This window comes from Diabrotica undecimpunctata, chromosome 6, assembly GCF_040954645.1.
Source record: "Diabrotica undecimpunctata isolate CICGRU chromosome 6, icDiaUnde3, whole genome shotgun sequence".
Classification (NCBI taxonomy): Eukaryota; Metazoa; Arthropoda; class Insecta; order Coleoptera; family Chrysomelidae; genus Diabrotica; species Diabrotica undecimpunctata.
In genome coordinates, this window is record NC_092808.1 from 5,667,203 (window position 1) to 5,693,890 (window position 26,688).

The 26,688-nt window shown below is 31.7% G+C and overlaps 1 protein-coding gene across 3 annotated transcripts in view; it reads left to right on the forward strand.

Annotated features, from left to right (window-relative positions):
- Schip1 (Schwannomin interacting protein 1) overlaps positions 1 to 26,688 on the forward strand; it is an 879,380-nt gene that overhangs the window by 222,240 nt on the left and 630,452 nt on the right. For all 3 annotated transcript variants that reach the window (XR_011951179.1, XM_072534085.1, XM_072534086.1), the window contains exon 3: positions 7,053 to 7,090. The gene's annotated coding sequence lies outside the window, so the exon portion shown is untranslated. The remainder of the gene's footprint in view (positions 1 to 7,052; positions 7,091 to 26,688) is intronic.

The window sequence follows — 26,688 nt, forward strand, 5'->3', positions numbered from 1 at the left end:
TTTAAGTTGTTGTAATGTTGAGACACCTATCTGACTAATCCTAAATTTAAGTTGGAAATGCTATCACTTACCTGGTTTTACCTGTAAATCTAAATAAATCAATTACTCTTCAAATAACATATTTAACACAAATATAATAAACCAAATATAATATTTTCCAGTTTTGTGATCGAGATATGAGGCTTTTACTAGGTAATAGCAATGTTTTAAGGTATTATGGTATTTAAGGTATATTTATGACATTTAACTGGTTTTCCCTGAAAATTTTATTAACAGCTGTTTGTAGTTATAGTTATTATTTATATGAATGATAGGCAGTTTTATAGTAAAAAATAATTTTATTCCAAATTTAATAATAACAATATTATTATTATGAGCCCTCCTCGTCCGATTCGTCACTGAAAGCAGGCTCTGGCAAGATGTCTGTTACATCATTTCCCGTTTTCAAATTACGATACCACCCGTGATATTCCTCCGGTATCACTCACTTACCACATAGCTGTACCAAATCTCTCTTTTTTGCTATGCTAATTGGCAAATGTGCATCATAAAGTCGCTTAAGTTCTTCAAAATTGCTTGTATTAGTTGATAACTTGGCGTGCTTTTTTCTTTTTGACTGCCGTGCAGTATCAGTAAGGATATACTTGAAGCTAGTTGACATGTCATAATTAAAATAGATTCAGTTTATCTCTCCTTTCACGAATCTCATTCTTTTTATCTTCAACCACATTATTTTTCTCCTTTGTGGTCTATTGTCCGGTTTTTAATTAAAGTGTGTGACAAATTTTTTAAATCATAAAAGTCGTAGTATTTAAATTCTTTACATTTGTATGGTTCTATACATACTTTTTTTATCATCAACCTTGATATTTTTAGTTCCTCTTGTATTTTGAAAAACAGACAAGTAATCTGGCATCCCATAGAGAGATCTGTGTTTTTTATCGGTTTTGTTACTACTATGCATATAGTCAACTTCCATATAGGAATGTCCAGACTCTAAAAATTTGTGTTCAATAATATTTAAATGGTCTATGTTTTGAACAGCCCATAATAGTAAGGCTGCAATATGCTGATTCTGTTCTCCGCAGGTATCAGAAAATAAACTTATTTCACTTACATATTCTGGAACACATTTTGATAAGTAGTGGAGTATAATACTTCCTGTTTCAGAACTTCCTCGTCTACCGTTAATTTCTGACCAGGCAAAACAGTAATGCGGCTTCATATATACACAAATTGTAGACGCATAATATTCGAGAATAATATAGTTGTCCAGTCAATCCACTTGGAATCTGTAGTATGGCCTGTAGATCGAAAGTAATTGAAACAAAATCCCGTTGTTCATTAGATCTTTTCTTATCATTTAGTTTTTCAAAATTACATACTTCTTTTCTTTTTTGATGTTCTCTATCATGTATGATGTCTTCTAAATCCGATTTGTCAGTTAGATTTGCCCTATCACAATTATTACAAACTAAACATTGATCTTTTTTAGGAACAAAAAAGCTTAAATTATAGCTGTTAGAAAATATTCTTCGATATGTAATTATAGTAGTATAAAGTTAGTACATTTTACTTATACTTAAATTTTGGTCTAAATATCTACGCTTTTAACTTTCCCGAATAATGTGGGCCCATGTTTGGAAAAGACTCAATATGAGCCTTCAGGATTTTTCGGGTTTGACTGCTTGTTTTATTTGGCGGTGTATGCTTGCCCCTTTTATCCGTATCTGCATAACAGCCTAGAATATCAGTTTTTCTTACAACATCTTGTATTAACGAAGCTGATATAAAAAGTGTCTTACAAAAAAATTTCTCACATACCTGTATGTCTTGACCATTCAAAGAAAAGTAACACTTTTTGAAAAATACAGATGGTTTTTTAAACTTTGACGAACTGCAACGACTCTCTTTGGTGGCTTCGTTTTAATACGTGCAATAAGAAAATGTTTCTGGCCTATATATTCTAACTTTCAATAATCACATCATAGTCTTTGTCTGTAATTTTCGCTGAAATAACTGGCACATTTGTAAAAGCACTCTGAACAATTAACTAGTTTTGGCAATTTTGCTGGTCTATTCTTTTTTTTTTATCTCATAAGGGAAATCCTCAGCACGCCTCCTTTTTGCGACATTTATTACCCAATCTTTGGAGTTAGCTTTTCTCCAACGTTTTAGTGGACGTACGTCTTTCCATATTTTGTCAAGAAGTAGATTTAATATCCAACTAGCTATTTCAGTTGACACTAAATTGTTCGTGGGTGCACCTATTTCAGTATCTTTTTTCTCATTATTTAGGCTATCAAGGACAACTGTGTGTAATTCATATAGACTTCCTAGAGAGAGCGATCCCACTTCCCTTGACCTGATATGTGGGGTCTACATCTAAAAAGTCACTATCAAAAATGGATTCCATCATTGAGACTATATTGTTCTGAGAATCATGAAGAATTGAACTGCTGTCTTCAGTTATTCTATCTGTGTATGTGTTATAAGATCATTTATGGTTTCAGCTTAGTAATCATTTCTAAATTTTAACTCAACCCGTTTTCAGGTAGAATGAAGTAAGTGTACTTAAAGGTTTTTACTAGTGGATATAAAAGAGAAATTTTAATAAATCATACACGTAAAATGTATTAATGACACTTATCACCTTTTTACTGAATATGGTATACAGTAGTAGAAATATATTGTTGTCCGAAATAATAATATATGTGGGCTTACTTTGTTTTACATGCAACAGAACTTTGATTTTATGGAAGTAAGCAGCGATATATTGTTTTATTTGAAAATAAAATGTTGGTTAGGTGTAACTTATTTGCTTATTACACAAATTATCTGCTGAATGGTAAGTCGTATCATTTATTGGGTTTTACCTGTATGTAGAGCGAAAAAAGCTGAGAATTTTGGTAAACTTAACTCAATATTTCAAAATTTGTCATTTACCTGGTTTTCGCAGTATACCGACGATTTGTAGGTTTCGTCTTTTAAGTGCATCCACCAAATCTTTAATCTTAATCTTACATGTAAAAGTTGTAATATTCCAAGACCATTTTGAGTTTTTTAACTTGTAAGTCTCCACTTAAATATAATAGTAAAAGCTGTGTTGTTGATGAGCTCTGTTGGGAAAATTTTTGATATTTCCATAGCTTCACAGATGCTTTCACTTCGCCAAGTTTTGAAGTAAAATTGTACCACTTGTTTTGTCACAAATTTTTAACCTTCACTGGGAAATGAGTTTGTTAACACTGTAACACTGTTCTTGCTTGTTAGACTATGCGATTCGCTTCTTCGGGAAAACAGTGTGAAGAAACCCATGAAAATGGTACAGTATGCTTGTTGTTTTGTATGGTAACTTTCTTAATTAGGAGAGTAATTTAATGTGTTGTGTAAAGTTGGTTAATAATATTGATGAAACTGATGGAATTGGAAATAATTATGAGCATTGGATATATTACTGCAGTTAATATGAGTGAGAGCTTGATAGATGGCATATAGCTTGCTAGAATGTATAGTTTATACTAAGTGTAATATTTGGAGTAACGGCAGCTGCATTAACTCCAGTAGTTGTTTTAGAGACGTCTGTGTATAGGTGATAGAAGTTAAAAAATTTTGTAAGTTTGTTGATAAAGGTATATTTTATTAACATGTAGGGAGTATCGTTCTTTCTAAAGATATTTAAGATCTGTCGGATTAAGGAATACTAGTTGTCCAAAAAGGAGCAACTCTTAGAAAGTTGGAATAGATATTTTTTATCGGAATTTGTAAAGCCATGAGAGTTTGCCTAACTCTTTTGTTCGATTGGTTTTTCACGTTTCTATTTTCAGTATAGTTTTTAAAAAGATCAATGAATATGTTATTTCTAGTCGGATTAGAATTAGCGGCAAATGTATATGTGAGAGTTAAGTGTATTCTTCTATATTTATGCTCTAGTTTATACTCACAAAACTTTATATTGGACTAATCCAAAATGCTTCTATGGCTATTCTCAACGCCGTAACTAGAATTATCTCAATGTAAAATAATAAGGGTCTTTGGCAGATGCATATAGTATGGAAATAAAATTTCTTTTAGATCTAATTAGAGTTTTATAAACATCGATTAAGTAGTAACACTGTGCTTCATAGTTTTTATTAGAAAGTGTTTTTGTAAGATTGGCATGTTTCAAAAAATTTTCTCAAAATGGCGGATTCTCTTTGGGTGTGTTTTTTTAAATTTCTAATATATGTTTTTTTCATGTAAGTTTTGTATCGAAAATCATTCCTAAAAACACAATTTCTTTAACGTAACTCCGTATTTGGTTATATAAGTTTGGTTTGGTTGCAAGTTTCTTCCAAAATAACGAACACTTTGAGTTGCTGAGTAAACTAAAATTTTGTTTTCTTCGACCAGTTTTCGAGATCATGAAGTAGAGTGTTTAACAGACCCTAAACTGAGGACCACACGTCAGGACTACATAGAGAGCGTGGACAATTGTCTGTATTTGAAAGAGCACAAAACTATTTAAACAGAGTCATAAGGTGGTGCAATAAATGGAGAGTGATCATAAATCCCTCCAAAACATAACTAATTCTATTTAAATCTTCAAATTGTCGTCATGTCCATCGCCGAATAACTCTGTTAGGAGAGGACCTTATTCTCAGAAACTCGGTTTTCTATTTAGTAGTTCATTTTACTAGGACTCTCAACTGGAAAACCGACATTCAAGATACCCTTGACAGGGTGAGAAAGAGGTTTAAACTCCCTCCTGGCAGTGCTATCCGGCAAATTGAACAGGACGGCATCTAACACACTATTGCACATCTATAAAATATTCGTTAGACCTATTATCATGGCTACTGAAAGAATTACCCCCATTAAATATCGCAGCTAACAATTGCACGCCAAAAGTGCTGATTAAGAGCCGTTTCTATTGTATGGCTGGTAACCCCTGAAGTACCTCCTTCGACATGTTTGGCATAGTATACCTAAATTCCTCTTGTGCGCTTCTTAACATATGGTCCACACAAATACGCCACCTTCTGAACCCCAGCTATTTAGTAATCCACTACTTCTCCACATAAAACATCAATCATTACGTTTTGTCACATCACCACTACTCCGCAAAAAAAGAAGTACCCCTTCCTTGAAGAAGCGCAAAGCTTAAACAAGGTTAAAACTCTGGTTTCTGAAATGAGAAGATACTTTTTCCTGATGATTCTAACGTCAGATCATCTGCATATATTCTAACACGAACCAAGCTAAAGATTTATGGTATAATAATAATTACATAACGAAATTAAAAATAGCGCTATACTTATTATATACCCTTGAGGGATGCCATGTGCTTGTTGTCTCATTGAAGATGTGTAGTGGTTGACTCTTACTTAAAAATGGCGTTGTTTAAAAAAAATTGAAATAAAATTAATATTACCTCGAATATTTCATGTGTGTAGTGATCGAATTTTATCATAACGCCATGCTATGAACACAGCAATAGATTCCTATTTGTTCGTATAAGATTTAAGAATTTCGGAGTCTTACTGAGATTATCAGTAGTAGCATGATTTTGTCGAAATATTCTCTGTTCGTTAACAAGGAAGTGATTTTCGTTTAATACCCATAGCAATATTTTATTAACTATTTTTCCATGAAAAAGCACATTACATTGGTGAATGAGAAGGGTCTAGATAAGAAAATTTTAGTTCTTACATTGTTAGGTTTGAGAATAGGTATAATTATTAAGTTCCTGTAGGAGGTTAGAAAGATAATATTTAACCATATTCTTTTTAAAATTTTTAGAAAAACATATTAATCATTATCTGCCAGTTTATCTGCTAGGTTATCTGACAGGAGCAGAATTGTTTGTAGTACTAAGGGCAAAGTTAAGTTCATCTAAGCTTGAAAGGATATTAAATATAGTATCATCTTTTTGATAGCAGAAGAAGCATCAGAAGAGGACGAATTTCATGGCTCAAGAACCTGAGAGAATGGTTTGGATGCAGCTCAAAACAACTATTTAGAGCTACTGATTAAAAAAATTTAAAATAGCTATGATGATTGCCAACCTCCGTAGAGGAGATGGCACCTGAAGACGAAGAATCATCTTTTTCTTCATAATCGACCTGTTGTTTTTCTGTAACAATTTGTGTTGTACAAACTCTTTGGAATAGTTGCTATATTGATGTAAGTTTTTTTCGAAATATGTAGCAAACGCATTAGCTATTTCATATGAGTTTCGGTATTACATTAGGATTATGAATAATAAAACGTTCTTGATTAAATTTGTTTTTCCTGATATTTTGCAAATATTGCGCCATCCAAAACATTTAATTTCAGTAGAAGCCATAATTTCATTAAAGCCATCTTGTATTTGTATTATTGTGACCTGACAAAATTTTTTGGATGTAGGTTAATTCTACAATTAGTTATAATTAATACAGATCGCCTAAAGATTATCTATAATCGTAGTCATATGACAAGCGAACTGACTTTTACACTATTTCCATACCTTGAAATACCAAACTGATTACCCACGATCGAATAATCTGAGGACAAAGGTTTCTTCGTATTCAACGATATTGCTAAACCTAAAACGAAGTCGTTTCGACAACGATTATATTAAATTTGAGTTGCATTAAAGGGAGTACGTTCCTGCTCATTGTTTGGAAAGTTCCAAGAAGTCAGGCAAGGACGATTTACTTAAAATCGTCTTTGAAATCTCATTCTTGAAATCTTGGAAAGTACAGAATTTGCGCTTCAGTCTATTCTGTTAATTTCGCATTCGTAATTGACTTGCTTCACGACGTTCTAAATTTCGCGAGGATTTAGACAGCTTAGGCGTATCGATTTGGTTGGAAATATAGTTTTAGCAGCAATCATTGGTGTTCTTAGTTTTCTCACTTTTATGGACATTTTTGTACAAAATCTAATTCTACTTAAAGTGTTTGGTCGTTAACATAGAATTTTGTTTAATTAAATTTATTTTGACTTATAATTTAATATTTCAATATTCCTAAAAAATTGGATCTATAGTTTAACATACTAATATATATATGTTTATTTTGTTTCAGTTATTCACATCTGTAGTGGAATTGTTAGATCTTCTGTGGTAAGTCCTATAATCTTTAATATTTAGGTTTATTACATATTGAGTATGTTGTTAAAAAATTTTTTGCTCAACCTGAATTCATTGTTGGTATAATCTTCGATTAATACATACCCCGATATTTAAATTAGCTGCCATTTTCACTGACACCTGTCATTTAAATTACTTCGCTTCGTTTAATCAGCTATCTTTAGTACATTTTACAAATTTTCGTTTTTGGATTAGGGATGGAAGCTTTAACTTAAACGGTTCGCTGTGCTGAAAAAGTTAATAGCAAATTCTCCCAATATTTGAAGCACTGTCAAAGACAATCAAAAATACGGTTTTAATTGGTAATTTATTTAACATTCATTTGGAGAAATATACAATTTTTAGTGCAGAAATAAAAGAAAATCACAAATTATATTGTTTCTATTGTTTCTAATTGTAGTGGTAACAGTGAAGTAACGATAATTCAGGAGGCTCGGTGCGGAAGTAATCGTAGAGGCCCCTACCTAATATAAAAAAAGCTAAAACTTACCTACATATAGGAACTACCGAAATACAGCGTGTTTGAAATGTAAAGATAAAATATAATAAAATTTATATCTATGCTATGCTACAAATTATTAATCTGTCAGTGTAAATATAGTGGTAATTTAAATACAGATAAATAAAATGAGTTCATCGAATAGTGAAGACGAATTTAGTAGCACTATTATACAGTTAGCTGCGAACACTACCGAGAACCTATTACCAGAAAAATTTAGAGGAAGAAATGAAAAGGTATATCAGCAATTTATGGATTGTCGTACAACAAATAATGTAAATTCATTTTCTGAAAACGTACTCTTGGCTTATTTTGGAGAAATCGCTAAGAAATTTAAACCATCCTCATTATGGGCAATATATTCTATGCTAAGAAGTGTTACAACTTTAAAAAATAATGTTAATATTGAAAATTACCCAAAATTGCTAGCTTATCTAAAAAAGCAATCAGAAGGTTTTAAAAACAAAAAATCTAAAATTTTACATCCTGTTGAAATAAAACTTTTTTAAATGGAGCTCCTGATGTACAGTATTTCTTAATAAAGGTATGTTATTTAAAAGTACAACATAAATGTGCCTACTTATAATACTTTTATTTTAAAGTTATTGCAATTATTGGAATATGTGGCGCTTGTAGGAAACAAGAGTTAAAAAATCTTAAAATTTAGACATTGATGATTTAAGTACCATGTTATTGGTTAAAATTCCTAATACGAAAACTAAAATATGTAGATCTTTCGTTATTTCCGGAAATTTCTAAAAAATCTGCAAAGAATATATAGAAATTCGACTACAGATTAGCGATCCGCAAATAAATCAATTTTTTCTTAATTATCAAAGAGGTAAATGTACTAAACAGGTGGTAGGATTAAACAAAATAGGCGGTGTTCCTAAACAAATAGTCGAATATTAAAAATTACCAGATCCCAAAATGTACACAGGTCACTGTTTAAGACGAACTTCTGCCACTATTTTGGTAGATGCCGGTGGTGATTTATTGGCTCTTAAACGAAATGGCGGATGGAACTCTTCAACAACGGCCGAAGGATATGTCGATGAGTCAATAAATAATAAGACGTCAACAGCCAATAGAATTATAAATTCAATTGAAAGTAATTTACAGACCTTTACATACACTGAAAATACCAATGTTCAAAAAGAACACACCGTACAGTTTATGTCATCTCACCATTCGCCACGTATTATTGAACAATCGCCAAACTTGGATAGTTATAAATAATTGCCAAAATTTTACAATTAATTATTATAAATAAATGTTTAATTTAAATTGTTCCCGAATTTTGTTAAATAAATAAAAGTTACTCGTTACACTTTTTATTTTTATAAATGAAAATAATCGTAGAAAAAGTATAGTACACAACTTGAGTTGTAAGCTTATTACATGCTTGTAAAATTTTTTACTCGTATGTAATAAGCTTCTTACAACTCTCGTTATGTAATATACTATTTATTGAGTTACAGTAAGGTCTCGTTTTATGCGGATACATTCTACAGAAAAACGCATATATAAAAAAATCGCATAAAAAAAGCATTACTTGTCTTGAAAAAGTAGGGATACGTTCCGTAGCCTTCTAAAATTGCATAAAACCAAGCCAAAAACGAAAACGTTTGCAGAAATTAAATGACATAGGCTGCATGATGAATTACTTAGAATATCTGAAAGAAGTTCATACAAAAGCTTAAAAAAAAACTTGTATTAAAAATCTAATTCATTTTATTTTATGGGAAAGTAATAGGTACATTGTAGTTTTACATTTTTACCCATTATTGCTCTCTGATAATGGTTTTCGAAGAGGCTTAAAGTAATTTTCATCGTTAGAAGAAACTGACTCTGCAATAGATATTTGCGGTAAAGAAGATGGACTTTCATAAATGTCATTCTCGTTCTGTGTATCTCTTTCTTTTCTGACAATGTAATCAGTAATTTAACTTTGCGATAATAATGCTCGTAATTTTTTATGTAGCTCACGATATCCTGACATGCAGTTATGTAGCTCACGTTGTAATTTAAAGGCTCGTTTAAAAATGGGGCCATTAATCAGAAAATGATTTTCTAATTTACTGCAAAGTTGAAGACCTTCTCAATAGTCAGGGGGGTTGGTTTTTTGACGTGACAACGTCTTAAATTAGGTTGTGGCTCGGAGTCACTCATGAAAAAGTATAACGCCCGCTCACGTCTGTTACGATGAGTCACCGAACGAGAGAGAGGCCCGCCGGACCGGCGAATGCCTTGCGTCTCTCTCCCACTCAAACATGATCGGTCCGCTGCGCGCGCAGCACTAGAGAATTAGGCGCGTTGAATCGGTGCGTGCTTATGTCTCTGTCTTTCTCGAGCGTTCTTGGCGTTGGAAAACCGAGAAAGCGTCATAATACAAGTTCACACGTGTGGTTAAAGTATCGTCAGCTGTGTCTGTAGTGAAAATGTGGAGTGCTTAGATTCGTCATTTACAACAACTACAACAATAAAGGTAAATAATTGTACACTAATATTTCATTATCGTAAACTATGATTGATTGATTAATTGTTAGATTGACACAAAAGTTGAGAAACTGAGTTTACATGTACAATGTTTTAGTAAACAAAATATATTTCTATAGTTAAAATTTGTGCAATTCTTATTTTCATTCAGTTCCTTGTTCCTATTGTGCAATTTAATAATATTCATATCAATAAATATTCTACCGAGAAAAAGACGTTGTCACGTAAAATCTTCGCCCGTTAAACCGACTTTACAGGCAACCGATTTTTTTTTATAAACCTGGTTGGTCAGCCTTTGCTAGCTGAAAATTCTTTACCAGCTTGGGAAGTGGAAGTTGGTGGCTCTGTCTGTTTCATTAACTCATAAAACTGAAGAGCTTTTGCCTGGGTTAAATAACCACTTACAGAAATTCTTCTTTGAATGAGTTTCTCAATCCAAATTGCGATAATTCCTTCTTTCTTTGTAATGATACATCCCTAGAGTAAGATGAAAATTTGGTGCTTACTTTTATACCAGAAATTATAGATTTTCATATAGAAATTTCATTCTTCTTAATTGCTCTTACAGTTGATTTGCCTAAATTAAAATGTTTTTTAACTGCCGTAGATCCTTCCCCTTTTTTTAAGCGATCTAAAATTTCAATTTTCCTTTCCAACGAAATTGATTGTCTTTGATATTTTTTTCTCTATTGGGCCAAATAAAATCGTAAAAAAAAAAAAAAATTAGAATTACGATGCAACTTGGAATCAGTAAAACTTTAAGAATCTTATTATAAAACGAAGCATTCTTAAGACAAAAATTATTTTAAAACAATAATAGGTTATAGGTACCTTTTAATATGAAACTAGCAATGATGAAATAGGGACATCATATAACAAGGGAATCCCCGAATTGTAAACGCTCACTTTACTGACATCTGAATGTGAATAGTTAATATTTAATTATAATAGTTAATAATAGAAATTTTTAGATGGAATACACCGCACAACTTTAAAATCGCATAAAAATAATCCGCATAAAAAAGACCTTACATTCTGTTTGGTTTTATTCATTATCCAAACATTAAAGCAAGGGTTGGCATAGATACCACAAGATTATTTTGTTAATATTCATACTTTAATCTATTTTAGAGTTTTACTTACCAACATTTTTTTCTTATTTTTATTTCTGAAAATTATTTGATTACATTGTCAAAGTTGATGGTGTTTGCTAGTTCACGTTCAATCGAGAGCCGATAGCCGAGTCTGGCTCATCGTGGATCGTAAATAGCTTTTTATTCATTAGAAGCAATAGAGATACATACTGTGAAAAACAATTTTATGGCAACAAAGACATTTAAAATGGATTCCATCATGTCCATATCAAGAACAAACTGTGTCATCTTCAATATAGTCCAATTTCTGGCCTCTTCATGTATTCTTGCAGCTTTTATATGGTGGCGAAGTCTTTTGATTTTATTACCAATTTCTTGTTTATCGAATTCTTCGAAGGATTCACAAAATTTCTCAGCTGAAACACAAATCATTAAATAAATACTCGAACTGAATGATTTTGAATTTTTCGAATAGTCTCCAATACTTTGCATTTTAGTTTGAAGGGTTTCTAGTGTTTTTTAAATATACTTTAATTTACGTAAATTTTAAAATTTCTTTTACATCTCATATATGAAACCAAACAATCCTTCAGGAACTAAGTATTTATCTCCGGTTTTATATAAATATAAACAGGTAATTTTTTTTTTAATATTTGACATAACCTATACATGGTCTATAAGGACGAAACTTGCACCTTCTTGGTAACAAACGTGTTAATATAAATTTGCTAATTTTTTACAAAGATCCGTTAAATTTGTACATATTGTAATTTTTTCTTTTATTGCATTGTAGAAATTCTTTGTCAATTTTAGATTTATGTTTAAACTGGGATTTTCTAAATTATGAAAATCAATAGATTTAAGAATAATTTGAATATAATAGGTTGCATTGAAATATGATATCCACCTGTCGTTTTCGGGGATTCATTTCTGTTATCTCAAAAGCGATCATTAAAGGTGAAGGAGAAAGTAGAAAGTTATTATATTGTATGATTTGTACACAATTACGGGAATTTGAAAATAGTTTAGTTTTAAGAATTTGGAGAGTTTTGGAATTTGGTTTGAATGCAAAGAAAAAATCTTTTGATTGGTTACAAGAAATTATGAAAGGGATAGACAGACGGGAATGAGATTGAAAATCAAGGAGAATCAGCTGCTGTGGGACTGGAAGCGAGTGAAGATAAAATCGACAGGAGTGTGCCGATAGTTTGTTTTTTTTTTTAAACCAGTGAAAGAAAAATTATTGTGGCGAAAAGTAGTGCAAAGAAAATGTTGAAAGTTGTAGTTGCAGTACTTGTAAGTAAAATAATTTACTGTTCTTGGAGTGAAGCATAGCTAAGGAGAATTTTGACCTTCCAATAGGAGAAATAAAGGAATTCCATTGTTAGGAGTTTATCGACAGTTTTGTTTTTATAAACAGAACCCGGGAAGGAGTTTGTTGGATAGGGAACTAATTAAAGTAAATCCGTTTAGAAAAATACAGAGGCCAATTGTGGAAACAAGACATTGATTGAACTATATTAAATTCGAATTGTTTTGTGGTTAATTGTATATGCAACAGAGTAATTTAGGGAAACACTTATTTATAAGATATTTATTTAGTGTATGAAAATCTACAAAGGTATTTGGTCATTATATTTTGAATTTATTGCACCAATTGATTTCTTTTATTTATTTCCTTCTACTCCTATTTTTTCTCAAGCAATATTAATATATATATATATATATATATATATATATATATATATATCTATATTTATATATATATATATATATATATATATATATATATATATATATATATATATATATATATATATATATATATATATATATATATATATATATATATATATTCGTTTAACTAGTTGTCCATCAATATTGAATACCAGCCTCCAATTTAGCCGATTGATTTATTCCTTTTTTGAATTTATTTATGACGTCCCAGTTGCCCCCATTATACACAAAAAGGAGTGAATAGAGGCGAAACAAGCTCGAGGCCTTAAAGTCCCGACTCAAAGGGAAGAGTTCGTGCGGGTTTGGGAGACGAGGTCAGGTGAAATAAATCTTATTTTATTTTTACTCTTTGGATGAACGGTCGGTAAGAGAATGTGAAAACAGGCTTTAATTTTGAGATATCGAATATTTCTTTATTTAATTTATGCAAATTTCTTTTCACTAATATAAACTAAGACGAAATTAACGCGAATTAAACTAATTGAAGTGATTTTACTATTTTTTACAATTTTTTTACATTGCTAGCTATATTTACATAACCTACACTAACACAACCTAACTATATAATAACAATGCTTATTTTGGTAAATAAGATACTTTTTATTAAAAAAAATATACAAATCCTTTTAACATACATTAAAACTTATATTACAAAGAACTGCCATGTTCATTTTATCAAACATAACGAACAACATTATCTGGCGAGTTGCTCTCCCCGAGGAAACAATGCCAGACTGTGCATCTTTGTTTCAAGAGGAAATAAAACGAGCGGGGTGTACTTGCAAGTCCATTATATGCATGAATCCGAACAGTTGTGATTTCGGTTCGAAATTGAAAAGCGGCATTTGCATGTTTCCGATGAAGGCCGTAGTAATCTTCGAATTAAATGCAGCGGCGCTATTGGGTGGCTTACATTTCATTAGGACAAAAGACTCTGCGTTTTATGTATTAATCTACATGGTAATTAAATTAATATGTTAAAATTTTATTGTAAATGTGGTATTTTATATTAATAAACTATTAACCCCCTACGAGCTCCCTCCTCTCCCTAGATTATTAAATTTTAGAGATTAACAAAAACAATTTTTAATTTATTATTAATTATTATTTTCAAGAACAAACACCTCATTAATTCGCGAGCAGTTTCCCCAACAAACTAAGCAATTTTGCAAAATTGACTGTACATGAGCAAAATAGTAAAGTTTTAAGATAGCTAGGGAGACAAAATTCCTAAGTTGCCATGGAACATAACAGTGCACAGACAATCTTCGCACTACATAATCCTCATGAGAGTTCCAAGACAAACTAGAATCCAGGTAAACACTTAACAACTTAGTGGAGTGGCTATTTACCACTGACCCATTGTCAAGTTTTATTAATGGACCCATCTGCACAGTAGAAGGTGAAAAGGTTACCATATTGGTCTTTGATCCATTTAAGATTAGGGCATTATTTAAACAGTAATGAGTCATACTTTTTACAAGACAGTTTGCTTTTTGTACTACATGAAAAAATTATTGGAATTTAGTGCAACTGTGGTATGGTCAGCAAATTGAGTGACATAACAGCCTGATTGCTGTTCGAACACTTATTGCATCAGAAAAATTATCTAATGGATTCCAAACCAAATATGTTGAGCTATCGTTTATCAGTTGATTTAAATCATTGACGAAGAAAATCAAAAATAAAAGAGGGCCAATGATACTTCCCTGTAGAACTCCAGAGAGGACACTTTCTTTTGAAGAAAATATTATATTTCCATTCACATTTACCTTAATTTTTTAAAATCATTTCGATAAAAAGGTATGGATCCACTTTAACGCAGTTCCTATATCACCACTATGATAAAGTTTTTCCAGCATTATTGGATGATTTACAGATTCAAAAGCTCGTGCTAAGTCAAAAAACAAACAGATAACTTTATTACCCTTATCAAAGTTCGATAAAATATGATTGAACAGCGATAGTAGTGCATCTTGCACACTTATACCTTCACGGAAACCAAATTGAGACTTTTCTCTCTCTCAACAACGTCACTCCACAAAACACTTAACTATAGATAAGTTGCACGACGATTTTTCACTATAATGCCTCTTAATGCCCTTCGATCTCCTTGGGTTATTTTACTTTTTATCACATTTCTAGTAAAACCTATAGTTTTGTATCTTCCGACTATAACTTACTTCATTAACTATGTTCTACTAAAAATACTTATCTCTTATTCATCTTGAGGGAATCTTTCGTCACAACGCTCATAAGATAGTAGCTTATAAACGTCTTCCAACACAAATATATTCATTTAAATCACAGTTTAGAAAAACCGTCACGTCCTCACAGTACAATGCGCTTCGTGCCAAATGCATTTCTGGTTAAGAAGAAGACTGGAAAAAGGAAGTAAATGACATGTCGGCCCTACGCTAGGAAACCAGTGTATATAGATCAACGAGGATTGGGAGAAGTGCCAGCTTGACAAAAAGTCGTTTAAAAGCACTTCTGTGTCGAGTTGTCGAATACGTAGGCCAGTCTGTCGGCTACTCTGGAGAGTATAGGATAATATAATAGTCCCTACAGATATTGTCTTAATTTTTGTAAAATTCGTAAGTTTTTATTATTGTGAAATTCGTAAAATAACTTAAATAATTTCATATAAATACACTGTGGTCTTCTTCTTCCTTTTTGTATTTAGACTTTAAAGCCTGTTTCTTCTTCAATATTAGCCTCCTAAATTGTTTAAATTATCGCACCATCTTTTTCTTGCTCTGCCAATACTTCTTCGTCTATTTGGTGACTTATCTCGTGCTATTTGTACTATACTATCCTCTGCCATTTTACTAATGTGTTCGTTCTACTCCTGTTTCCGTTTTGTCATCCATTCGTTTATGTCTTCTATATTGCTCATGCTCTTCTCATGTTTCCTCTTCTCTCCCTATCCAACATACTTTTCATTGTTATTCGTCGGAGTATTTTCATCTCTGTTGTTTTTAGTAGTCGTCTCGTTTTAGATGTGTTAGGTCTTGTCTCCGCCGTGTATGTTAATATAGGTCTAATTGCTGCTTTAGAGATTCTTGTATTTGTGTCTTGTCTTGGGTATTTGTTCTTCTAGATTGTGTCATCCCGCTGCTTTACTTGTTTTTAAGCTTTGTTGTAGTACTTCTTCTTCAACATTTCCGTAACAAGTTATATCTTTTCCACGGATATCTAAACCTTGCTTCCTGCTTTATTATTTTCCCATCAACTTCGATTTTACATCGTAGTGGGTATTTAGATGTTATCATACATTTCGTTTTTTCTGCTGATATTATCATTTGTATTTCTTGGCGGTTGTATTCAAGATGTGTGTTAATCCTTGGAGTCTTCTGTCTCGGTGATTAATGCGGCATCGTCTGCATAACATATTATTTGGATTTCTTTGTTCCCATTCTGTAACCATCACCTTTACGTACTGCTTGTATTATTTCGTCCATTATTATATTAAAGAGAAGTGGGCTTAACGAGTCACCCCATCTCCGCTTTGACCCTCTCGGATTTCTACAATTATCAATTCTACTATTGTACTAGTGTGCATTAAGTGCAACAAAAAAGTTATTAGTAAGTTGAATTTTCATATCTACGCTTTAGAAGAGATTTCCAAGGCAGCACATGTTGAATATGGCATTGTACGAAATAGCCGTCAGAGTAAACATTTGGAAGAGTCCATTTACGCTACGAGTAGAGTCCGTTATAAAACATGTAAACTTTATAATTCTTTTAAAAATCTGTAAAATTAATAAATAAATAATAAAATTGCTCATTTCAATTTTAAAAATATTTTTTAAATTTTTAAAATAAAGAAACCATAATATGAAACTTCGTGCTGGTATATAGACAGCCTTGTGTACCACTTTTCTTTATTTTGTGATTTTTATTTATCCTTGCAGTATATCATTCAAGTTGTTATATTTCAATTATGTCTGTGATCATTTATCTGTCAGTGCCACATGGTTGTCCCTGTAATATTTCATAGGAATTGTATTTCTATCACTAATGTGAATTTACTTTCATATGGTACAATTATTTACTAATATTTGTTGTAGTGGAGAATGCTATCGGTGTTGCAGTTTCGCAACTCTGTCTAAACATTTGTAATATATTAACAGCCTTTTTGTTATTTTTTATTCTCTCTGTAGTATATTTAAACAATTTTTCGTGTACAAAAATACAGCTGTTTTAAAAACTACACATAACAAGACAAGCCATCGGCAAAATGACACAGACGTGTGTTAGCGATAAGAGACGAGTTCCATATGCCAAATTAGAGACGTGTTTTTAAGTTAAGGGCTGCGCGTCCCACACTTCGCTTCGGTCTTGTGAGAGAGACAGTCGTTAAATGCAGTAGGGTTAGAGGCTGGTCCATTATTGATATTTTGTGGTTCCTGTATGTCCTTGAAGACGTCTTTTTCAATAGCGGTTGGTGCTATCATTTCCCGTGGTAAAGTACAACTTATATATACCATTATGCTGATAGGCACGTACGTTTACTATGTAGGATCGTTACAATATTATTCAATTAGTTGGCAAGTTGAAACTGTTTGTGCTAAACTATATTTCACATTATATTGCGTGATGAATATTTTAACTGTTTAAGGACATTTTATATTGGTTGCGAATTCATTTTTTTGTTCTGTACTTTATTTTACATTGTGTCGGCTGTTGAGAATATTTTACGTTTGCCCAAAGATTTTTTACTGTATCGGTAATTATTATTGACTTATTTATATTAATAATTTTATTAATTTATTATTAATTGACGACTTATTTTATTGTATTAATATCACTATTGTTGCGTAAAATTTACGTGCTGATTTTACTAAATTGTATTAGTTTTACTATTAATTGAATGTGTAGTAATACCGATTTTCTTTTTGAACTGCATTTATTAATACTTATATATAATATATTTCACTGAATTGTTTTGGATAGCATTGTGTGTGTCTTTATTAACAAGGCTGATTCATTTTACCACCGATTAATTATATCATTACATGTATCGATATTTTTTTACCAGTTCTGAGATTTTAGCCTTTTGAGTGATTGTCGCCTGTACACTTTTCTTTTGTAAATTTATTCTTGGCTACAAATAAATATTGATTTTAACATATTGATTGTCACGTCGCAATTAATTTGTAGCTCTTTATATTTTTATTATATTTGAACGTATGTACATTTGTCTTTGGCTTTTACTTGATTTCAAATAGAGTTTATATAGTCTACTCTTCTATTATTTGTCTATAGAAATATAAATACCCAGTGCGAAAGGGGGAAACCAGCGAGTTCTAGATTGAACATAATATCTTTTCTTCTCTTTCTGATGACCTTAATTGTTATATAGAGGTCATCGTATGTGTAGAACGCAACAATCGGATTTGTAAATTTAAATTTTCTTATACTCCAAGATGATCGACATTTCCATATAATTTCTCCAGTAACAAACTTAAATGCATCCTTTATGTCTAGACAGCTACAGATTACTTTTTTTGGCTTTAAATTTTCTTTACTTTTTTGTTCTTTGGTAAATTAATGTGGTATACTTTGTATAGAATGCAAATTATGCTTTCCATTGTTTTGGTCTTCTCCCCATGCTTGAGATAATGTAAACTCGATGTGGGCAAAAATACAATGTAACATAAGGCAAGCAGTCAAATAATGCATTGGAGTCAGCAAAATTAACGTTAATACAAAAAAAAATCTCAAAATCATGCTTCAACACCAAAATCAGAAATTTGATATACAAGAAACTACAATATATAGTAGTATAAAGTATGTATGTATGTATAGTATGTATAGTATGTATAGTATGTATAAAGATACAATCAACAACAATAATTCAATAATTAGAAGTACAAAAAAAGACTAAGGTATACAATTCACCAAACAGATGAAATTCGACATTCTGCATTATTCTAACATGCTAAATAATAATTGCTTTTGTGGTACATGAACCTACACCTGTTGCTGTTGTAACACGTTTCTGCACTTGTTTTAAGTCTATTAGAGGTACATTGTCGCTTGTTTCTTGTTGCATAAAATGCACAACACTCGCTATAATTTTTCGGCTTTGCCTGGACGAAACCTTTCGATTCAATTTTGATTTAAATTCCATTTCATGTCACTGTCACTATTCTTTAAGAAAACTCTGTCGCAAACTTTAGCGACTTAAATTGTTTACTTAGGTAGCGGTAGAATTGTTTACTTCTACTAATATATTTCTGCTAATTTTCCTGTACATCAAATGGGCATAGCAATTCTAATATTTCGAAAGTCGTTCAATGGTTCATAGATTTGACGAGTAATATAAAAACGACAAGTATTGTAACAAACAAGTAATAAAATAATATTATCAATTGAGTCCATTTTTTCTTTAGATCAGCAATCTACAGTCTATCTTTTACCTACATATTCTAAAACAAAATCTACATACATTGTACTGAAACAATAATTGTAAAAACCTTTCCTTTAAATACATTTTTTGCCAATATTTTTTTTACATAGTTCGTCACGACCTGGCCTAAAAGTGATTGCGATGAAAAGCTAGTGGGTTGTGTTTTGGAATGAATCGGATCTCATCCCATTTGGAGAGTGGTGTATTTGCGTGTGACAGTGACAGTTGAACTCTTTTAGAATTAAAAGTTTCGAACCAGTGCCCTACATGATGGAAGAGGTTAATACGTTTAGGAGATGATGAATCACAGTTTGAGTGTTTTCGATTTGTGAGGTAAATACTTCGTAAAAGTGCTACGCGAAAAATAAGTTTTATTCAGATGGAAACAAGAAACAAAAAAACTAAAAAAAATTATATATATATATATATATATATATATATATATATATATATATATATATATATATATATATATATATATTATGATATTGTAATTTTGGAATCAATTAGCAAATTATCTGATTAATTAACATACTTATATAATTAGTAAACCAAAAACATATGTATAATATGAATATGTAATTAATTTTTATTACAGAGGCCAAAAACCAATTATATGTTTTCTTATTTCAGGGTTTTTATTTGAGTTCAGAAGAAATACCTTTACCTTTTATAGTATTCGATAACAAGAGGAGTAGAATAAATAAAACAATTAAAATTTGTTCAATACAATATAATGATAAAATAGCTTTGAAAATTTTCATACAAATAAACAGATCTCTTAGAAATAAATGTTTCCGTAAATTAAATAAAAAATGTAAAATTCCCTTTTATACATAAAATTAACACAAGAAACTCATACAAGTTTAGTTCAGTTAATTGTCTCATCTCAACAATTTGCTTCTGTACTTTAATTAAATGATTCTTCTTCTTCCTATGCCGTCCCCATTAACGGAGGTTGGCGACCACATTTTTAAAAGCTTCTCTGTCTTTTGCAGAAAGATAAATAAATGTAATAAAATGATTAACTTTAATTATCTTCCTAGAGAAGGGTTCCTTCTTAGTTTAGTTCCTTCCCTAGTTCTACTTATAAAAACAGTCGATCAAAAACGTCCTTACCACCGTTTCTATCTCCTTTTAGGTGCCAAACTCTCCCGGCTATCCCAATACCGGGTGCTATTCTCTATTCTGTTGCCGACAAAAATGTCGCTTCGACTATTTTAAAGAAGTTTAAACTGTTTGACCTTGTTTAGTGTAGTGTTATGATCAACTTTATTGTTAATTTTATGTTTATGACATTCTGGACTTGTTGGATAGCCCGAAACTGACGAAATGCCCCAGAGAATCCTCTAGTGAGCGAAAGTACTTAGGCAAGATTTGATTAATAAAACTGTGCTCGATATCTACCTCTATTTTTCAAAGTTAATAAGTATTATGTCCGCTCACCCTGAGTGCAGTATCACCGATCTCGTCCCATATTTGAGTGCTGTCGTTTTGAGATGTTTTTAGGGACTCTTCATGGCTTCACATATGGCATAATATCTGCATACGCTGCTATGTTACCGGATCGGAACAAAAACATTAAATAAACTTAAAATAGATAGTGGCGTGAACGTATTATATATATTGGGATAATACGAATAGCACGAGATAAGTCACCAAATGGACGAAGAAGTATTGACAGACAAAGAAAAGGATGGTGCAACAATTTAAACAATTTAGGAGGCTAATATTAAAGAAGAAACAGGCTTTAAAGCCTACATACAAGAAGGAAGAAGAAGAAGATATTGTGTATATAATATGTCGTATTTTTAGTTTTACCCCTGGATATAATAACTGTTCCTACTCGTTTTGTTCCCGTCTAGTAACCATCTGTGTCTTTCTCGTATTATTTTTGTCCTACTTTCTTTAAATTCTCGTCACTTTTTATCTTTTTCCTTATTGCTCTTATCTAATTTTCTATATATTCTTGTATTTACAAGGTTTCAATATTCCCTCAAAAATAGGGTGGTGTTCAAAAGTTTCTTCTTTTAAGTGTATTTACCTCACTTGCGAATCTTTTGTCGTCTAACTCTGTTGAACAACGACCAAGACACCTCTACCCCACTGAATCCCGAACAGTAGTACCCTTATTTGTGTAACCGTATTTCCAATGATCAGAGTATTTTCCATATTCCATTAGGCACACTTCTCCCCACAGCCCAATAGTGGCATTTATTACGCTACATTTGTAATCAGTGTGCATCTTGTGTTGCTTAGTTTTAATCAATGTGTTTCCTACATTTCTTATACTCGTGCAGTGAGTGAACTTAGTGTACATTACATGATATTTTAATAGCAACCCAATGGTAACTACTCCTCCATATTTGTATGATCGTTAACCACACATTCTGACGCAGTTTGTAATACACACGTTAATATGATCATAGCTTCTCTATAGATTCTAACTCGATGGTATGTACATAATTGTTAATTAATTGGCAAAATCACATAGTCTTGGGCTTGTATATGATTCTATTAAAAGCTGAATTTGATATTGTGAAATTATAATGAGTTTTACTGTCTTACTAATAAAACACTCGTATTCTAAGGTTATTTCGTATTTATATCTAGAATAGTTATCCTAAGTATAAGGTAAATATAATACTAAAATAATTTGTTACAAATAAACTCGGTATATGTTAGTTATAAGTATTCCCACTTTATTCCGAAATAATAGTTTGGCAATGTCGCAATCTTTTGCACAAATACATAGAACAACGACATATATTGAGTGAAATATGTCAATTTTGATTTTTCTTTGAAACTGACAACTGACACCAAATATATCCTTTTCTTTATTTGTTATCTTATATGTTGAGTTTAAGTATTTTAAAATTGCAAAAAAGTTGCAAAAAGTTGCAAAAAATTGCAAAAATTGCCAGTGTATTTTGAAAATGGATTTATTCTTTCTTTGAAAGTTCTTCTTTTTCGTGTATTTTTTATCATGTTAATTAAATCATCAACTTCCTTGACAGCCGCAACACCTCTTAAACACATTTTTTTATTATATAGCTAGGTACTCACAAAACAATACAAAAAATAATATATTCTTGTCACTGATGACTTTAACATTCATAAAATGGGTTATACCACGGTTATACTCGACTTAAACAACAAGGGTGTGGGTCGGTATAATCTTGGAATAAATTCTTATACCAAGTATAACCTATATCTAAGTTATTCCATGTTTATTGTTAGTGATTTTGCCTATACCTGATTTATTCTGAGTATAAGTTTTATACTTGGTTTATATGTATGCTATTAAATTCTTACAATTTTATGTTATATTGCAATCAAATTGAACTTGTAAATTTGTATTCTTTCTATAAACTGGCTCTGTGTAGAATCTCTATCCAATAGTTTCAGACCCATCGTAAATACATATTCAGCAAAAATGTGTACAAAAGACACATTTCCATAAACTTACATACATTTTAAACTCAAACAGCTTTTAAAAAGCCGACGTATTTCACAGCCGCTAAGGGGAAAATAGAAGATCTCGCCTATGCATTCTTGTGCGGCTTGTTTCACCTCGAAATTGCAATTTATGAAAGATGCAAGCCGCACAACCTTTTAGTTCAAGATATTTCCTTACGCTAGATATTTTCCTGCGAGCACCGGCGGCAGGAGCAGCGTATTGCGTGTTTTCACTAAAACATGTACGCCGTTTGCATTTGCATATATCGGTTTAACAGCTTAGATACAAATTATGAGTGGAATATGGAACGTGGTTGGAATATAATACACGAAAAATAATGCTCACACTTTATGTATCTTAAATCTAATAAAATCTTGTACGTTTTTACAATATTCGTAAAGTGTGTTTTTTTAGGGGTATAGAAATGTAAGTTGGTAACACTGTTTTAACTGTCGGCCATTTTACCAGCTGTCAAGTGATTTATGTTAAGTTTGGTTTGACATTTTAGCATGAATAGACTTGACTCCTAAACAACGCTTCCAAATTGTACAAATTTATTTTGAAAATTCTGGTTGTGTTTTAAATACGTATCGCGTACTACGTCCATTTTAGGGTCAACATAATAGTCCACCAGAGCTGGTAATTCGATTAACCATAAAATGTGTTTGCCCCACGTTTACTCTAAATGATAATATGCATCCACATATGCATAGTGTGTACAGAACTTGTTGCTGCTGTAGAGTGTAGCATACAGGAAGACCCGAATCAGTCTATTTGCCATCGTGCACAGCAATTTGATACGTGTCCATCCACTTTATGGCAGATTTTACGTAAAGATCTTGCTTTGCGTGCTTACAAAATCCAACTCATGCAAGAATTGAAGGTAGATCATTACTTAGCAAGGCGTAGATTCGTAGAGTCGGTGAGTGAGTCCAAAACGAGATTGTCGTTGATTCCGATTTTCATAAGCGAATTTTTTTTAGCGATGAAGCTCACTTTTGGTTGAATGGCTACGTTAACAAACAAAACTGCACTATTTGAAGTTAAGATAACCCTCAAATGTATGTTGAGAAACCATTACATCCAGAAAAACTGACTGTTTGGTGTGCTTTATGATCTGGTGGATTCATTGGACCGTACTTCTTCAAAAACGATGTTGCCCAGAACGTTACAGTCAATAGTGACCACTATAGAGACAGCATTACTGCCTTTTTCATTCCCCAGTTGAGCAACCATGATGTGCAGGAGATGTCGTTTCAATAAGACGGCGCAACATGTCACACAGCTTGTGCCACAATTGATTTATTGAAGAAAACGTTTGGTAACCGTATAGTTTTACGTTTCTGACCGTGAATTGGCCTCCAAGACCGTGCGATTTAACACTACTAGACTATTTTATGTCGAAATATGTGAAGGTGCTAGTCTACGTCGATAAGCAAGAAACATTGACCACTTGGAGGACAACATTCGCTGCGTTATTGCCAATATACGGCGACAAATATTGGAAAAAGTGATCGAAAATTAGATTTCGTCTATCTTTCGAATAAAGTCAATTTTATGACATTTTATAAAAATTATCTTTGTTTTATTCCATTTCAAAAAGTTCGATACCTCTAGAAAACACCCTTTATTTGAGGGATGTTAATTTCAAAAGAAATGTCATTTAAAAACCTAGAGATATAATCACAATAAAAAGATGGATAAAAGGAGCAAGTTCCAAGGGGTATTCCTCATAAGAGGCCATTAAACGAAAGTTAAGTTAGTAAGAGACTCTAAACACACAGAAAAGATAAAGAAAAAACAGTTAAGAAACATCATAAATGAGGAAGTTATTATAAACATACAAGAAATTCAAAAAACACTAGAAGAGCTGAAGTAAAAATGAAATACCAAACGACATAAATATTCTAAGGCAGCAATGATAAAAGAACCAACAGAATTCGAAATAAGCTATTCAAAAAAGACGTTAGAAACTGCCAGTAAACTACAGAGATACCAACTTGTAAAATACCACAACAAAACTTACCACTAAACTTCTGCTCAAACAAATTAATTTAAAAAATAAGTTTTATAGATGAACTAAGGTTTTATTAGTGGAAAATCTTATATATGTTACAAGCAAAGCACGAAATTGTACAATTCTATCATAGTACAGAATTTATTGACAACTTCTAGCATTGTATGTCCAAACTGTAGAATATCCGAAATGATCAAATTTAAAAATGACTATCGAAACGGTCATCGATTCAGATCGATTAATATTGACAAGGGACACAAAATCATAAATCAAATAGTTCTTGTTAACTATTTGATATTTTTATATTTTCTATTTCTATATACAGTTGTTCTTTTTCGAATCGACAATAGAGTGATAATGTTAGTGAAACATTTTAAAGCTTCAAGAGATAGATACATCACGATAATAGAATCGTAAAAATCGATATGAATCTATATCTGTCATATTCTCCCAAACTTTGACGCATGGCTACTTATTGAAATTCGAACATTGTACAACCATTCTTTTATATAAAGTCCGACGATTACGTCTATTTCGGAGATTGTACAATAAAGGGGTACAATGCTAGTAAAATGTTCCTTGAAGTCTAAGGATGTTTTTTACGGCAAGAAAAATTAAAATAATTTCCGGGAAAATCTTAAAACAGCTCTTTTCTTTTTTCCATACAAATATTTTCTAAGTAAATTCCTATTTAACTATTTATGAGAGACACCCTACTGTTGTTCATTTAGCTGTGCATTTAGAAAATGAACAAAGAGTATATTTTACAGCACAGAACGCAGTGCAAAGAGCTGCTCAGCCACCATCTACTACATTAACCAGTTTTTTGAGATATGCCAAAACGATGCTTTTGCTCAAACACTGTTATATTCTGAAATGCCAAAATATTATACTTGGAATCAATCCTCAACGAGATTTATACGACGGAAACAAGGAAAGCCAGTTCCAGGATACCCAGATGTATATTCTACCGATGTGATTGGTCGAATTTATTCAGTACATCCAAGCAATGATGAATGTTTTTATTTACGACTGCTATTAGTCAATGTACGTGGTCAAACATCATTTTAACATTTACGAACTGTTGATGGTGATTTGTGTAGATCATACAGAGAAGCCTGCCAACGTTTGCAATTGCTAGAAAATTACGCTCATTGGGATCAAACTCCCAATGACGCTGTAATATCATCACAAGCTCATCAAATACGAACATTGTTTTCTATAATCACATCTACATGCTTCCCATCAAACCCAAATGATTTGTGGATCAAGTACAAAGATAAAATATGTGTGCTGATATTTTGTGTCAAATACGGATTAGAAAGGGAAACCCAAATATACAAATAAGAGAAGAAATTTACAATAAAGCATTGATTTCAATTGAGGACATGTGCTTGATAATGTCAAACAAGCTATTATTTCAATTAGGCCTGGCCGCTTAAGCGTCCAATGCATAATGCTTTTAACCAAGAGTTGCACCGAGAAAAACTGTACGATCTCAACACTTTGAAAGAATTAATTCAAACAAATAATAATAAATTAATTATCTTTATACTTAAATAAAATTTAAAACGTCACGCACGTAATATCTGATGATGGGCTAAAATTGTAAAGCCCGAAACCGGTGATCCAGGTAATAATAAAACCAATTGAAGGTAAGTCTTACCTTTGCCTTTCGAAAATGAACTTACTAAATAAATAATAACAAATAAATAAATTTCCTAGAAGTATGGAAACAGAAATTCTGGATGCGATGTTCTTTAACTAAATTCTTCATGAAACTATCTCATTGTTTTTTATAATTTTTCTTATACTGTCCTTTCTAAATGTCTATATTATTTGGTATA